The following is a 19,084-nucleotide window of genomic DNA, read 5'->3' on the forward strand; positions in this document are numbered from 1 at the left end:
ACCAGAAAATTAGTGTTAATTTCACAAGCACCAATATTAATAATTAAAACTAAAGTTATATAAAACTCATACACACGTTATCTGCTTCATCTGATATACTGTTTGATCAATATTATAAGCTACATCTGTATTACCTATTTCATCCAGATTATCTGCTTCATCTGTATTAATGTTCGACCCATATCATCAGCTTCATATGTATTACTGTTTGAACCAGATTATTTGCTTTATCTGTATTACCTGTTTGATCCAGATTATCTGCTTCATCTGTATTAATGTTTGATCCATATCATCTACTTCACGTGAATTACTGTTTGACCCATATCATCAGCTTCATATGTATTACTGTTTGAAGCAAATTATTTGCTTTATCTGTATTACTTGTTTGATCCATATTACCAGGCTCATTTGTATTAGTGCTTGATCCAGATTATTTGCTTCATTTGTATTACCTGTTTGATCCAGATCATCTGTTTCATCTATATTAATGTTTGGTCCATAGTATCTACTTCATCTGTATTACTGTTTGATCTATATTACCCGTTTCATGTGTAATACTGTTTGATCTATATTATTTATTTCATTTGTTTTACCAGTTTGATCCAGATTAACAAATTAATCTGTATTACTGTTTGATACAAATTATCTGCTTCATATCTATTATTGTCTGATCCAGATTATTTGCTTCATCTCTATTAGTGTTTGATCCGTTTTGTCTAAATCATCTGTATTACTGTTTGTTCCAGATTATCTGCTTCTTCTGTATTACCGTTTGATCCAGATTATCAGCTTCATGTTTATAACTCTTTCATCGATATTATCAGCTTCATTTGTATTATTGTCTGATCCACATTATCAGCTCCGTCTTAAATAGTGTTTGATCGAGATTATCAGCTTCATCTGTATTGCTGTTTGATCCTGATTATCTGCTACATCTGTATTACTGTTTGATCCTAAGTATTTGCTTCATTTATATTACTGTTTTATCCAGATTACCAGCTATATCTGTATTATCTGGTTGATTCATGTTATCTGCTTCATCTGCACTACTGTTTGATACAGATTATCAGCTTTTTCTCTATTAGTGCTTAATCCGTATTAACTGCATCATGTGTGATACTCTTTGATCCATATTATTTCCTACATCTGTATTTTTATTATCTACATTATCTGTATTACTGTTTGATCCACATTACCAGCTTCATCAGTTTTAATGTTTGGTCCAAATTATGAGCTTCATGATTATTATTCTTTGATCCAGATTATCTGCTTTATCTGTATTACTGCTTCATCTAGATTATCTGCTTCATCTGTATTATATTCTGATCCAGTTTATCTGCTTTATCTGTATTATTGCTTCATCTAGATTATCTGCTTCATCTGTATTATATTGTGATCCAGATTATCTGCTTTATCTGTATTACCTGCGTGATCCATATTATTAGCTACATCTGTATTACTGTTTGATATAGATTATCTGCTTCATCTCTATTACTGATTGATCCAGATTATCTGCTTCATCTCTATTACTCTTTGATATAGAATTTTTTTCCATCTGTAATACTGTTTGATATACTTTATCATATTAATTTGTATTACTAGTTTGATCTACATTATCTGCTTCATCGGTATTAGTTTTTGATCCAGATTATCAATTTCATCTTTAATATTGTTTGATCCATATAATTAGCCTTATCTGTATCACCTGTTTGATCCAGATTATTAGCTTTATTTGTGTTACTATTTGATCGATCTTATGAGATTCATTTGTATTACTGTTTTATTCGTATTATCAGATTTATTTATACTACTTGTTTCATCCAAATTATCATCTTCATCTCTATTACTGTCTGATTCAGATTATCAGTTTTATAGGTATTACTGTTTGATCCATATTATCAGCTTTATCTGTATTACCTGTTTGATCCAGTTTATGATCTTTATCTGTGTTACTGTTTGATGCATATTATCAGATTCATCTATATTACTGTTTGAGCTAGAGTAACAGCTTCATGTGTATTACTGTTTGATCGAGATTTTCTGCTTCATCTGTATTACTGTTTGATCCAAATTATCTGCTTTATCTGTATTTCCTGTTTGATCCATATTATTAGCTTCATCTGTATTACTGTTTGATACAGATTATCTGCTTCATCTGTGTTACTGTTTGACCCAGATTATTTTTTGATCCATATTACCTGCTTCATGTGTAATACTATTTGATCCATATTATCTACTTTATTATCTGTTTGATCCAGATTAACTGCTTCATCTGTATTACTCTTTGATCCAGGTTATCAGCTACATCTGAATTATTGTCTGATCCAGATTATCTGATTCATCTGTGTTATTGTTTGATCCAGATTATTTGCCTGATAATTTGCCTGGTGCATATTAGATTAACGTTTTAATTTTGGTTTCATACTTTATTGTATTAATATATCTTTATAAAATAGGTTGACTGTTAGAATGAGCTAATTTTCAGCGAAGACTGGATTGTTGTTGTTTGTTTAGGTATAGGGTAGGACTACTAATAACAGGAGATTCGATAATATGATATTTATTGGCTGAACTTTGGGGCTAAGGGTATGTGGACTAAAAACAAGATGTAAGAAGCAGAACAAAATCTTTATTAGTGATGTCGAGAAAACCCACTTGTAGAGAAATATATATGTAAAAACGGCTCGTTTGGGTTGAGAAAATATTTTACGTAGAGAAGCAAACAACGTTTGGACCTTCTTCGGTCATCGTCAGGCTCACACAGAAAGAAGGAGGTAACTGACCGGAAGCTGACCACATGTTCCAACACTCAGTTACACAACCCCTTTCAAACAAAAAAATCTTTATTAGACTTCAGAAGCACTGAGTGTGTTTTTAGCTCTTGCTAAAGTCGTAACAATCACGTTCACTCTTCAGTATTGACCAGCTGTGTAGCCACATCTACCTAATTTCAATTCGTTATATTTGATATCAAAGAGAAAGAAATAAGTCATTGACATTGTGTTTATAAAAGGGTATATATTAACCTCATGATGTGGTCACTGTATCATCTGTGTCACCTGATTTTAACGTTGCAAATCCGTAGACTTACCACTACCCCAGCGGGAAAATATTTTATTAGAGCTAAATCAAAATTTAGCAAATAAATACAGAAGTAGAACCAGGAAACCATACCAAAGCGAGACAGTTAAAATCAATATGTTGTACTCTTGATTCGAAAAGTGATTTCTTTTTACAATGTATTTTCTTGGAATAAAGGTATTTCAACTACTAGGACTAAAAGAAAAAAACAACAATCAAAGAATCAGCAGTAGTTTTTAACTATTTCTTTGGTTTTGATTTCTATTATAAGTTTAGATTTAAATTTAAGTTAAATTTCTGAGAAGTTTCTCTTGTATACGAATTTTATTCAAAGTGAAAATGATGTATTATGGGAAAACGATCATGTTACCAGTTGAACGATGGTAGTGCCATCTGTTGTAAAATAATCTGGTACTTTAAATCACATTAAAGAGAATCATTATCTCCTGGTGCTATTAATCATATTTTATTTTGTAAAATCTGGTAGGTTTATGACCTCTGTTTATAAAACCAACAAGGTTTGTTGAATTCTGTTGTTACAATATTGAGAATAAGTTAAACTGAAATTTTAAAAAACAGGTGATTCGTTATCCAGACAGTAGAGTAACGTGAATAAAGATACCCTGGTATTCAGCACTGAATAACACTCAAATATGAGTTATAAATGTAAATTAAAATAATGTGCACTACATGCCATATTACGTTGCAAAAAGGTGAACGACAGACTGTTTGTTTCCTTAAATGTTGAATACTTTCTGTATTTATATTACAGTTTTAGTTTCCTTATTTACAATAGATACTTACTTAATCTGCTAACACAATCGTTGAATATCTGCTGTTGTAAAAGACGAGGGTTAGTTTTGTTATATCTGTTATTTTGTTCATAAATTCATCAAAAATGGACAGTTGATGCCACAATTTTAAAGTCATATCGATGGTTATTCGGATCTTCAGGAGTTTATAAACATATTAGCCACTAGGTCGGGCTAAAAAAAATAAAATATAGCAAGATATAAAAATTAATGAAGTATTTAACACGCAGGTTGAAAATATTTAAGGAAATAAACACAAACACGAAGAATTCCAAACAGTATTACCAGTTGTCATTATTATTATGAACAGTTTCAGTAATACATATACAGCTCCTTTTATTAAGTGATACAACTAACAGCTCCAGTAATTATGTTATACAATTAACAGTTCCAGTTACTAAGTAATACAACTAAACATTTACAGTTATTAAGTGATACAACAAACAATTCCAGTTGTTAAGTAATACAACTAACGGTTTCAGTTGATAAGTTACATTACTAAGAGTTCCTGCTATTAAGTTATGCTGCTAACATTTTTATTTGTTTAGTTATGCTACTAACATTTTCAGATGTTAAGTTGTACTACTAACAGTTTCAGTTGTAAAGTTATATTACTAAGAGCTCCTACTATTAAGTTATACTACTTACTGTTTCAGTTGTTCAGTTATGCTACAACAGTTTCTGTCTCTAAGCTATTCTATTATCAGTTCCAGCTTGTAAGCTATATCAGTGAGAGATATATGGATGCTACTAAGAGATATGATTATTAGCCAACGTTAGTGATAGGTCCGTTACCAAGCTTCAGTCACTGGTATTTCAGGATTGTAATAATTATGTATTCTTTTAAAGGGTCGTCTTAAACAAATGAATTATAAACTGTAATTCAGAGCTGATTGATCGAGAGATGGAGTTAACAATCTCTGTACCCATGGCAACTACAGATCCCAAAGTGCTTTCACATTGGTCATGGAATATAATCCAATCTTGACGTGACACTGCGTGGCAAAGGTCAAATGGGAATAGATATAAGTATTATGAGTGAATATAGACAGATAAGTTGTACCTACAGCAGGTGAATAAACTATTAACTCATGAAATAGTTCAACAAAAAACTGATTATATTGTGATATATCTTGTTTACGAAAAGTGTTGCGTATGATCTACAATACAAGATTATTAATAAATAAAGCATTTAAATATTAAAAATTCCACTCGCCATATTCTAAACACTGTACTAAAGCTACTGAATCAACTCTATGTTCTTTTTCAAAACAAAGGTTTGTTTGTTTTCAGTAAAATAATTTGTAATAATTAGTACTTGGTTAAAATAAATAAAATTATATGCATTAACTCCAGGAACAAAGTTTAAAAATTTAGTAATGTGTTTGAAAGAGAAATTAATAACTTGAGCTCTAAGTTCTAAAGATAATGTAAATTCATAAAGTCTATAATTGTTCAGTGCAGTATTCCACCATTCTGTTCTGACTTTTGGTATTTGTATTGTTGTTTTACTTTTTATCAGATTTACTATGAAATTAATAACAAAAATATTCTAACCTCGAACATAAACTAAAAGGTAAACTAAAAAATTAAATTTCTATCTCACTAGTCAATATTTATCAAAAACAGGATAAACATTTTATATTGGTTTACGTAAGAAGCCAATGTAATATTCTTGTCTACTTTTTTGTGATTACACTATATGGGTATTTTGACATATTAATTGTTATGTTGCCGCTATCGAAAGCAATGCCTATATCACAAAATGCTTTAGAAGTGAATCTGAAGTATGAGGAAGTCTATTATTTATCAATTAACGGAGCTGAACTGAAAAAAATTAGAATTTTATAGGATCTTACGAACAAAATGTTCTTTTTTAGTTAATAATCTAATCCGCCATTTATGATTTAATTTATCAGAGTATTAGTAACTTATTATTATTACTTATTAAAATGTTAGTACTTTATCTATTATTAGTTATCAAAGTGTTAATACTTTACCTACTATTATTTATTGAAAACAAGTACTTTAACTAATATTATTCATTAAAGTGATAGTACTTTACCTACTGATATTTATTAAAATGTTAGTACATTATTTATTATTATACATCAAAGTGATAGTACTTTATATATTATTATTTATTAAAATGTTCGTAATTTATATAACATTATATATTAGAATGTTAATACTTTATATATTATTATTTATTAAAATGTTAGTACCTTATATAGTATCATTTATTAAAATGTTAGTACTTTATATGTTATTATTTACTAAATTATTAGTACTTAATACATTATTACTTATCAAAGTATTAAAACTTTATATATTATTTAATAAAATGTTAGTACGTCATATATGATAATTTATTAAAATGTTAGAACTTTATATATGATCATTTATTAAAATATTAGTACTTTATATATTATTATTTATGAAAGTGTTAGTACTTTATATATTATTATTTATCAAAACGTTGTTACTTTATCTGTTATTATTTATGAAAATGTTAATACTGTATATACTGTTATTTATTAAAATGACAATACTTTATTTATTAATATATATCAAAGTGTTAATACTTTATAGATTATTATTTATTAAAATGTCAGTACTTTATATATTATCATTTATTAAAATGTTAGTACATCATCGATTATTATTTATCAAAGTGTTAATACTTTATATATTATTATTTATTACAATGTGAGTACTTTATATATTATTATCTATTAAAGTATTAATACTTTATTGTTATTATTTGTCGAAGTGTTAGTACTTTATATATTATTATTCAGTAAAATGTTAGTATTTATATATTATTATTTAGTGAAATATTACTACTTTATCGATTATTATTTACCGGAGTGTTAATACTTTATATATTATTATTTATTGCAATGTTAGTACTTTATATATTATTATTCATTAAAATGTTAGTATTTATATATTATTATTTAGTGAAATATTACTACTTTATCGATTATTATTTACCGGAGTGTTAATACTTTATATATTATTATTTATTACAATGTTAGTACTTTATATATTATCATTTATTAAAATGTTAGTAGTTTATATGTTATTATTTATCGAAGTAATAGTACTTCATATATAATTACATATCATAATGGTAGCACTATATATATCAGTAGTTATTGAAATGTTACTACTTTATCGATTATTATTTTTGAAAGTGTTAGTACTTTATATATTATCATTTACTAAAATGTAATTAACACACTGGATGGTTCAAAATAATCACGTTATTCGCCATGGGAAAGTCCTTTGCCCTGTGGGCATTGTGGATTGCAGCGTTGTCCTGCTACAAGATCCAGTCACTTCCACACAAGTGAGGGACTTCAATCAATAAGGATGCTCTATCCAACATATAAATGTAACCAGCTGCTGTTTGACGCCCCTGTATAACCTGAAACTCCATTGTTCTATGGAAGGAGAAAGCAACCCAGATCATCATGGAACCTCCTCCACTGTGTCGTGTAGATAATGTCTCCGGTGGGACATCCTTATCGTGCTAAGTAACGTTGGAAGCCATTTAGACCATCCAGGTTAAAAGTTTTCTTATCAGAGAAGAAAACCTTCTTCCACTTTTCTACGTCCCATGTTTGGTGCTTCTCAGTAAAGTTTAACCGAGCTGTTTCGTGGTGTAGAAGGAGACGTGGCCTTTGAAGACATTTATGGTTTTTAAAGCCTTTCTCTTGTAGATGCCGTCTTATTGTTCTTGAGCTGCATTCTACGTTCGTAGATTATTATTTATCGTATATTATTATATATTAAATTGTTAGTACCTTATGTATTATGATTTATTAAAATGTTAGTACTTTATATATTATTATTTATCAGAGTATTGGTTATTTATATATTATTATATATTAAATTGTTAGTACCTTATGTATTATGATTTATTAAAATGTTAGTACTTTACATGTTATTATTTATCAGAGTATTGGTTATTTATATATTATTATATATTAAATTGTTAGTACCTTATGTATTATGATTTATTAAAATGTTAGTACTTTACATGTTATTATTTATCAGAGTATTGGTTATTTATATATTATTATATATTAAATTGTTAGTACCTTATGTATTATGATTTATTAAAATGTTAGTACTTTACATGTTATTATTTATCAGAGTATTGGTTATTTATATATTATTATATATTAAATTGTTAGTACCTTATGTATTATGATTTATTAAAATGTTAGTAGTTTATATGTTATTATTTATCGAAGTAATAGTACTTCATATATAATTACATATCATAATGGTAGCACTATATATATCAGTAGTTATTGAAATGTTACTACTTTATCGATTATTATTTTTGAAAGTGTTAGTACTTTATATATTATCATTTACTAAAATGTAATTAACACACTGGATGGTTCAAAATAATCACGTTATTCGCCATGGGAAAGTCCTTTGCCCTGTGGGCATTGTGGATTGCAGCGTTGTCCTGCTACAAGATCCAGTCACTTCCACACAAGTGAGGGACTTCAATCAATAAGGATGCTCTATCCAACATATAAATGTAACCAGCTGCTGTTTGACGCCCCTGTATAACCTGAAGCTCCATTGTTCTATGGAAGGAGAAAGCAACCCAGATCATCATGGAACCTCCTCCACTGTGTCGTGTAGATAATGTCTCCGGTGGGACATCCTTATCGTGCTAAGTAACGTTGGAAGCCATTTAGACCATCCAGGTTAAAAGTTTTCTTATCAGAGAAGAAAACCTTCTTCCACTTTTCTACGTCCCATGTTTGGTGCTTCTCAGTAAAGTTTAACCGAGCTGTTTCGTGGTGTGGAAGGAGACGTGGCCTTTGAAGACATTTATGGTTTTTAAAGCCTTTCTCTTGTAGATGCCGTCTTATTGTTCTTGAGCTGCATTCTACGTTCGTAGATTATTATTTATATTATTATATATTAAATTGTTAGTACCTTATGTATTATGATTTATTAAAATGTTAGTACTTTTAATATTATTTATCAAGTAGTTATTTAATATATATTATATATTATTATGATTTATTACAATGTCAGTACTTTATATATTATTATTTATTACAATGTCAGTACTTTATATATTATTATTTATCAAATGCTTGCAGAGTATTGGTTATTTATTTTATTCACAAAGTAGATCAATATTTGCCGTTATAGTTATTACTTGTAAGCGCAAATCATCTTCAATATTTAGCTTGTTTATAAATTAGGTCTTTGTAGCTGTATACAGTGAAAATGTTTGCTGATAAAGATATGTTGTTGGAAAACACATTAATATTTTCAAGGTTCTGTTACTTATTTCAGGGCATTTCATGCACATTTGAATACAAAACTGTGTAATTTCTTTCTGCTGAAATTTTGTTTATCAGGTGTATTTAGTTGACTTTTCTATAACCTGTTCTTTCTCTTTTAAAGGCAAATCGTTGATATAAGCTTACGTTGAAGCGCTTCCATTATACTTGAAGCACTTTACCCTGTTACCCTGCATTGTAGAATTCACTTCATTTAGATAGGCAAATACGCCCGAAAGGTAAACCAGTTTCTCTATTTAGCACTTATGTGCAAGTTCAAAATGGCATTCAAATAAAAAGAAACCTATCTCCTCATGCAGTTCGTACAACTGAGCAAGCACTTTACCCCGAGAAAGCCATCGGACTTCAATATGAAGCAGCAAATTTTATGCGTGTGTGTGTGTGTTTGTGTGTTTTCTTATAGCAGAGCCACATCTGGCTATCTGCTGAGCCCACCGAGGGGAAACGAATCCCTGGTTTCAGCGTTGTAAATCAGTAGACTTACTGCTGTACTAGCGGGAGGCAATTTTTTTAAATGCAAAGTTCCCATATCTTCACAGAGTGAACTGAAAATCCTCGCATTGAGTGGTCTTGATTTTATAAAATTAACTATTTTTATGAGATCACTCAATACCTCTTTTAAGTCTTCTGTCATTCGTTTCATTGAAAGTGCATGACGATGAAGACAGTAGTGGATACTCTTGATGTTCGGGTTTGTGTTTCCTTTTTATGTGTTCCAATGCGTCTGAAAATTTCCCAATCATAGCTAATGTCCCATCAGTGCAAATATTTGATCAAAACTGCCATTGTATCTCATGTTCATCTATCAGTTTAAATGTTTTCCCCATGTTGTTTGAGTAGGCAGAGATTTGCAAATTAGCATGTCTTCAAAACTAGCTTCGTGAATATAGCGAACAAAAACAAGTATCTTCGTATAACCTGCGACATCTGTTGATTCATCCACCTGCAGAGAAAAAGTTAGACTCGCTTTTACTTGCTTTATTAACTCTGTTAAGCAATTTGCTGACATATCCTTGATTTTTTTAGAAACCGAGTTATCAGAAAGTAGCACAGAGTTGATGTTTTTAATAAATTTATCATCAATCGTGCACTCTACCAAATCTTTTGCGCATGGTTCTATCAAATCTTCTGCAATTGTATGAGCTTCACCCGCTTTTGCAATACGATAATTAACACGATATGAAGCAATAAAAGCATCTTTGTTGTCCTGATGGACAAACGAAAGAAATGTAGCTTTAGTTTCCTTGCATTTAATTGCAAACACTTTCTTTTGAAATACTCGGAAGTTCGAGTTAGTTAGGAGTGTTTGGTTTCTAGATGCCGTTTGCTGGATGTAAACTACTGTTACTCAACATTGTTCCACATTCAACACACAATCCACTAGGTTCATCTTCATTGCTGGATGCAAACTACTGTTACTCAACACCGTTCCATATTCAACACACAATCCACTAGGTTCATCTTCATTACCTGTCCATGTAAAACCATATTCAATACAACTTTCATCATGCTTTCTTTTATTTCTTGCTTTGGTACTTCTTACATCATCCTGCGTTTAAGTGCTTGTACAAGACGGTAGTGCAGATGAAATCGTATTAGGCCTAGGCCTGGGAAGATTTTTTACTCGTATCAGATTTATTACTGATATTCAGCCACTTATCCATTATAAGGGTGACAACTAATTAATTTGTCTAAAAACGTATTCTTATACCTTTGGCACTTAAAAGTATTTTTACGGACACAAAATAATTTCTTAATGAAAACTTGTTCAAGCACTAAAGTTTTATCATTATACAATGACATACTGCCCTAGGATCAGTGTTGCCATAACGAAGTCAGGAATAAAGATTTGTGGGAAAAAAGGCCGCAAAAATAATATATTTTTTTCTAAAGGAAAAAGATAATCTATTATTTTACTTTCTTTAAACAGAAAATTTGAGCCAAATAACAAAATATTAAACCAGATTTTACGTGCATCTAAATCTCGAACGAAATGAAACATGACGTCATGCAGGCGTATGACGTCATAAATCTAATTGATATCAAGTTTGTCTAATTAGACTAAAACGAATCTATTTTAACCTAGCAATTACCAATTATAATTGTCATAAATATAATTATACTTCATATAAATATACTCTGAAATTGAAACAATTGATACTGCATCTTATTGCATCACAATGTTTCAAATTTGGACAAGTTTTAACAATGACGTCATATTTCATTTTGTTTCATTTCGTTCGAGATTTAGCCGCTAATCCAGTTCTGCCTTTTAAAAGACAGCTGGCATTACTACCCAGGGTTACCCGACGTTTCATACGAAAATTACTAGGCTATCTTGCATGTCCAATGACGCATGCGATCTTGAGATGGTGCCATATCTGCTAGCAACCAGTGGTGCCACTGTCGAAGTTAATTGAGATTGTATAAACACTTTGGCCGCGAGAACTTCCCCTAAGCTAAATAAAATCGTCTGGTGTTAGGCAGAATAAAATATTAAAGATCCTATACGCGATAAAGATATGTTTAACTTTTTGTACAGCTTATTCTGATTCAATTTGACAGTTTTAGGAAAAATATTAGCATTCTAAAATTCCCTCGCGGAGCATCAGATAACTGCGGCGGACCTCAAGGGCTCCGCGAAACGTAGTTTGAAAAAACATGTTCTAAGGTGTTCTGTACCAGAAAGGATATTCTGCTAGCCCACCTAACCGCAACATTCAAGCCTCATTTCATCACTTTAACCAGAGTTGGATATGATCACGATATTAGATATGACGCACCTGAGTCAGGCCAGAAACATTAAATAAGATGCCAGACTCGTGGTTACTGCCGAACACAGCGTAAATTAATTATAAAATCGACATGTTGGTTTTCGATAAACCTCATTACAGTGACAATAAACAGGATTTTAGAAAGATCTATCTAAGAACTCGTATGTTACTCGCGGGTTCGAATCCTCGTCAAACCGAACATAGTCGCCTTTTCAACTATGTGGGCATTATAATGTGCAGTCATTCTCACTGTTCCTTGAAAAAAGAGTACTCCAAGAGTTGTTAGTTGGTGGTACAGCTTCCTTCTACTCTACCACTCCTAAATTAGGGACATAAAACGTTTCTCAAGGTACCGAAACGCTTTGGTGGCTCTGTGGTTCACTTATTTTCAGTCACTTGTTAATTTTTCCCTGTTTCTTGCGTTACGATCGTTACGTTGGTAAAAGCACTGTTACAGAGTGAAAGGTGAACAAACTAGTACAACAGAATTCTATCTATATAAAGTCCACAGTGTGACTTTTTCTGGTCTACTTATTGAGGCTCAAATAATTAACAATGGCCTTATTCTATTCTTCAGTTTTATTGTCACGATGTCATAATTCAAGTTGATCACGACAAAGTAATCGGAATATAAGTTTTAAACTAAGCTGACATTTGTAAACATGGCCTAATATCATGTCCAAGAAGTGTTAATGAACTTAAAACTGGTATGTTGACCTTATCTTTGTTTAGTGCCTCTCAGCCGTAAGACTTATAATGTTAAAATACGGGTTTCGATACTTCTAGTGGACATAACACCAATAGTCTTCTGTGCAGTTCTGTGTTAACTACAAACAAACAAATAAATAAACTTTTTTTTTCTGAAAAACTGAAAAAAAAATTATATACGGGAGAACCGGTGATACGTCTATTCCAGTAAGAGTACAGATAAGGTTCTCTGACCTATTACATTGCGTTTCTGTGACTTATTACGCTGTGTTTCTGTGGTCTTTGAAATTGTGTTTCTATGACCTATGACACTTTGTTTCTGTGGTCTTACGCAAGAAACGAAATTTGTCACAAAAAGCTCGTAGTAACAAATATTTGTTTCTTATTGACCAAGACGTGAACTAACAAAATCTATAGTTAGTCAAGGTGTTTCAGTTAACATGTAATAGGATTTACTAGAAGTTAATATAATGTGGTACCTTACATCTGAAATCAAGAACTATGTTGAATCACTCTGTTATTGACTTTAATCTTTTAACCATTAAAGGTTTATACCAATAGAGAATGTCGGAACATTTAGTTTATTTCACGCGTTTACAAGTTTACACATGTCCCAGTTAACCAACTCTACATACTGTTAAGTAATACATACCTAAATACTGTTCCATTTAACCATAATCAAAATTAATTATTAGCCCAAATAATAATTTATTTCACCAAAACCAAAAGGTTTTCTCTTTCCTAAAATGAGGTTTGATATCACGTGATATTGTTGGTATTTGGAATCGGAAATAATAGGCTCCAAAAAGTTAACTACTCTTGCTGACTAGGAACGTAACGAGCAGATCAATGAAGACTGAGACAACAGATTCCCTTGGTCACGTGACGAGCAGATCAATGAAGACTGGGACAACAGATTCCCTTGGTCACGTGAGGAGCAGATCAATGAAGACTGGGACAACAGATTCCCTTGGTCACGTGACGAGCAGATCAATGAAGACTGGGACAACAGATTCCCTTGGTCACGTGACGAGCAGATCAATGAAGACTGGGACAACAGATTCCCTTGGTCACGTGACGAGCAGATCAATGAAGACTGGGACAACAGATTCCCTTGGTCACGTGACGAGCAGATCAATGAAGACTGAGACAACAGATTCCCTTGGTCACCTGAGAAGCAGATCAATGAAGACTGGGACAACAGATTCCCTTGGTCACGTGACGAGCAGATTCTGAAGTCATCATTATTTTTGATGATTCTACTTAAATTATTTATATTCTTTTAAGCTGATAACATTGTAACTGAATATCGCTAACGAAGTTAGTGAACTGTTAAAGGAGAGAAGTGTTTCACTAAACTGTATAATTTTGGCTTTAATTTTCACATGGACATAAATTTTCAGTTTTACAGGAGTAATATTAAAGAAAGAATATTCAAGAAAAATGTGTGAATTTTTAAATATAATACTTATGTTTATTGGCTGCTTCAAAGTCACAAAAACAAACGTTTTATGACAGTTTTATTTCTATCCCTGATAATGATATATAAAGTTAGTTGTGATGATGAAAAAATATCAAAGTTGTCATGCAACTTTTAGTGTGTTTTAAAATCTAAGAAGCTTTTTAATTATTAGGAAATACGAAAATAACTATATTATAAAATCTTACAATTTCCCTTGTTTTTTATCAAAAATTAAATGGAAAAACAGTTTATTTATTTGAAGTCCAAAGTAATATACATAGACAATATTAAGCTACGCACTTAACTTGAAACAACCAAATTTTGTAGGGCATTTGGCAACTTATAAAACACACAATCAGAAATATTCTAATAATATGATTGGATGAAATTTCTAAAGTGAATTTTGATTATTTAAAACAATACATGATGGAATACGTTCTGAAGAAATATCAAATGTACATATTTTAATATCATCTTCTGATTTGTGTAATTTCGTATAGCATCGGGCTATCTGCTGAGCCCACCGAGGTGAATCGAACCCCTGATTTTAGTGTCTTCTGATTTAAAGAACAAAAACAGCTCTAGCTGTAACACTAGTGCCGTCGAATAAATAACAATAACAGTTTACAGATTTCTAGGTGATACAGTAATGTCGACGAGAAAACAACGATAACATTCTACAAAAGTCTATGTGACACAGTGCTATAGAAGAATAAAGAACAGTAAAAATGTATAGTGTAGTGTGGAGGCGTATGAAACAAGACAACCTACAAACATTGACCAGCGTCAAGGAAAACAATAAAAAAATTCGATAAACGTTAGTCTGACTACAGGAAGTTGAGCTATCAGTGACCTCTGACGTTGTTGTTTTGAACAATGAAATAAAAGCGTTTTTTTCATACAAAGTGACTAATATACGTGGATAAGTAAAGATCGTGGGCGTTAAATCGTTGCAGGTATTACCAGGATATAATCTGTCTGAACGAAGTTAATTATTCGTACTTGCCCAACTAAATTACGAGTGGTACTTGTGAACTGGAAAACAATAGTCAACTGTCTATTCTTGGATCGTCAGCCTAAAAACATAGCTAAGTATGTTTCTAAAGACAGATACATCTTAATGTTTTGAAAATAACTGAACTTTGACCTGACCCACATTTCGACGTTGGATAGATTTTAAAATGTGTCATTGATGAAGGAAGCACCCGAAATCTGTGACTTGACTCTAGGGTGTGTAAATATATAACGTTAAATAGTGACAGAACCCTGCTGGTAAGGATAATATTGTAAACAGTTTACAGTTTTAATGGTACAGATTTAAACAGAGAGGAATATCCCATTATATGAAATCTCCGTAGAAACACCGGGAAGATAAATATGTGTTCATCATTAAGTTATAGTACAGAAACATATAGTTATAGTTGCACAGCTGGTGTAGTACAGAAACATATAGTTATTGTTAGACAGCTGGTGTAGTACAGAAACATATAGTTATAGTTATAGTTAGACAGCTGGTGTAGTACAGAAACATGTAGTTATAGGTATAGTTAGACAGCTGGTGTAGTACAGAAACATATATTTATAGCTATAGTTAGACAGCTGGTGTAGTACAGAAACATGTAGTTATAGGTATAGTTAGACAGCTGGTGTAGTACAGAAACATGTAGTTATAGTTATAGTTAGACAGCTGGTGCAGTACAGAAACATATAGCTATAATTATTGTTAGACAGCTGGTGCAGTACAGAACCATATAGCTATAATTATTGTTAGACAGCTGGTGCAGTACAGAAACATATAATTATAGTTAGACAGCTGGTGCAGTACAGAAACATATAGCTATAATTATTGTTAGACAGCTGGTGCAGTACAGAAACATATAGCTATAATTATTGTTAGACAGCTGGTGCAGTACAGAAACATATAGCTATAATTATTGTTAGACAGCTGGTGCAGTACAGAAACATATAATTATAGTTAGACAGCTGGTGCAGTACAGAAACATATAGCTATAATTATTGTTAGACAGCTGGTGCAGTACAGAAACATATAGTTAGAGTTAGACAGCTGGTGTAGTACAGAAACATATAGTTATAATTATTGTTAGACAGCTGGTGCAGTACAGAAACATATAATTATTGTTAGACAGCTGGTGCAGTACAGAAACATATAGCTATAATTATTGTTAGACAGCTGGTGCAGTACAGAACCATATAGCTATAATTATTGTTAGACAGCTGGTGCAGTACAGAAACATATAGCTATAATTATTGTTAGACAGCTGGTGCAGTACAGAAACATATAATTATAGTTAGACAGCTGGTGCAGTACAGAAACATATAGCTATAATTATTGTTAGACAGCTGGTGCAGTACAGAAACATATAGTTATAGTTATAGTTAGACAGCTGGTGTAGTACCGAAACATATAGTTATAGCTATAGTTAGACAGCTGGTGTAGTACAGAAACATGTAGTTATAGCTATAGTTAGACAGCTGGTGTAGTACAGAAACATGTAGTTATAGGTATAGTTAGACAGCTGGTGTAGTACAGAAACATGTAGTTATAGGTATAGTTAGACAGCTGGTGTAGTACAGAAACATGTAGTTATAGGTATAGTTAGACAGCTGGTGTAGTACAGAAACATGTAGTTATAGGTATAGTTAGACAGCTGGTGTAGTACAGAAACATGTAGTTATAGTTATAGTTAGACAGCTGGTGTAGTACAGAAACATATAGTTATAGTTAGACAGCTGGTGTAGTACAGAAACATATAGCTATAATTATTGTTAGACAGCTGGTGCAGTACAGAAACATATAGCTATAATTATTGTTAGACAGCTGGTGCAGTACAGAAACATATAATTATAGTTAGACAGCTGGTGCAGTACAGAAACATATAGCTATAATTATTGTTAGACAGCTGGTGCAGTACAGAAACATATAGTTATAGTTATAGTTAGACAGCTGGTGTAGTACCGAAACATATAGTTATAGCTATAGTTAGACAGCTGGTGTAGTACAGAAACATGTAGTTATAGCTATAGTTAGACAGCTGGTGTAGTACAGAAACATGTAGTTATAGGTATAGTTAGACAGCTGGTGTAGTACAGAAACATGTAGTTATAGGTATAGTTAGACAGCTGGTGTAGTACAGAAACATGTAGTTATAGGTATAGTTAGACAGCTGGTGTAGTACAGAAACATGTAGTTATAGGTATAGTTAGACAGCTGGTGTAGTACAGAAACATGTAGTTATAGTTATAGTTAGACAGCTGGTGTAGTACAGAAACATATAGTTATAGTTAGACAGCTGGTGTAGTACAGAAACATATAGCTATAATTATTGTTAGACAGCTGGTGCAGTACAGAAACATATAGCTATAATTATTGTTAGACAGCTGGTGCAGTACAGAAACATATAATTATAGTTAGACAGCTGGTGCAGTACAGAAACATATAGCTATAATTATTGTTAGACAGCTGGTGCAGTACAGAAACATATAGTTATAGTTAGACAGCTGGTGTAGTACAGAAACATATAGTTATAGTTATAGTTAGACAGCTGGTGTAGTACCGAAACATGTAGTTATAGCTATAGTTAGACAGCTGGTGCAGTACAGAAACATATAGTTATAATTATTGTTAGACAGCTGGTGCAGTACAGAAACATATAGTTATAGTTAGACAGCTGGTGTAGTACAGAAACATATAGTTATAGTTATAGTTAGACAGCTGGTGTAGTACAGAAACATGTAGTTATAGCTATAGTTAGACAGCTGGTGCAGTACAGAAACATATAGTTATAATTATTGTTAGACAGCTGGTGCAGTACAGAAACATATAGCTATAATTATTGTTAGACAGCTGGTGCAGTACAGAAACATATAGCTATAATTATTGTTAGACAGCTGGTGCAGTGCAGAAACATATAGCTATAATTATTGTTAGACAGCTGGTGCAGTACAGAAACATATAGCTATAATTATTGTTAGACAGGTGGCGTAACTCAGAAACGTATAGTAAAAACAAAAGTTAGAAATCATGTACTAAGAACAAAGCTGTCTCTCAATCTATATGTATGTTCTGATGAGCGGCTGTTTAACTGTTGTTACATGACACAAGTAAGTATTGAATGAGGCACAGTATGAGTTGATATAAGAATATTGAAAACATAAGTCAGTATAACATTATATGTGACGATATTGAAACAAGCATAAGTTGCAATTATTTATATTCATAAAGTAATATCAGGTTAAAACTTTAAAATTCGGCGTACGAAGCAACTGAAGATGGTAAATCTTGTACTTATATACGATGTAACATACATATGAAGCAGGTAATAATTTGGTCTTTGGATATAAATGAAAGTAAGTACATAAACGTGATAAATTTATCAGTTACTCAGGTCTCTTGATATTATTTACAAACTCGAGACATGTTGTTTTTAGGTTACCTGGATCATTTCGTTACGTTTTCTTTTGATTTCTGATGTTTGTCATATATGAGCTTTTTCTCTGGGAGGCATGAATGTCTCACCACACTACTGCTGGTAATAGTACAGGTGCCTTTAGTTGTTGGTGTGGTATGCATTTTGTAAAAGGTAAATAGGTCATCTTGGTAGCAATGTAACTTAAAATGTGTTGACAATTTAGAGGTGACATGCCCAGATGGACATATCAGTGACATTTTTATTAATGAGAAATTGAACATCAGTTCCACGACACACAAATACAATACATAATTTATTATATTCAGTTGTTCATCCATAATAAAGCTTTCCGTTCTTTACGGATCACTGAATATAATTTATAATCAAGTGACTTAAACTTTATAATTCCGTCCAGTAATCAGAACTAATCATACCATATGTAACCTCCGTGTCCACCTCTACCGTATCC

This window comes from Tachypleus tridentatus, chromosome 13 (genome assembly GCF_004210375.1).
Source record: "Tachypleus tridentatus isolate NWPU-2018 chromosome 13, ASM421037v1, whole genome shotgun sequence".
NCBI classification, from domain to species: Eukaryota; Metazoa; Arthropoda; class Merostomata; order Xiphosura; family Limulidae; genus Tachypleus; species Tachypleus tridentatus.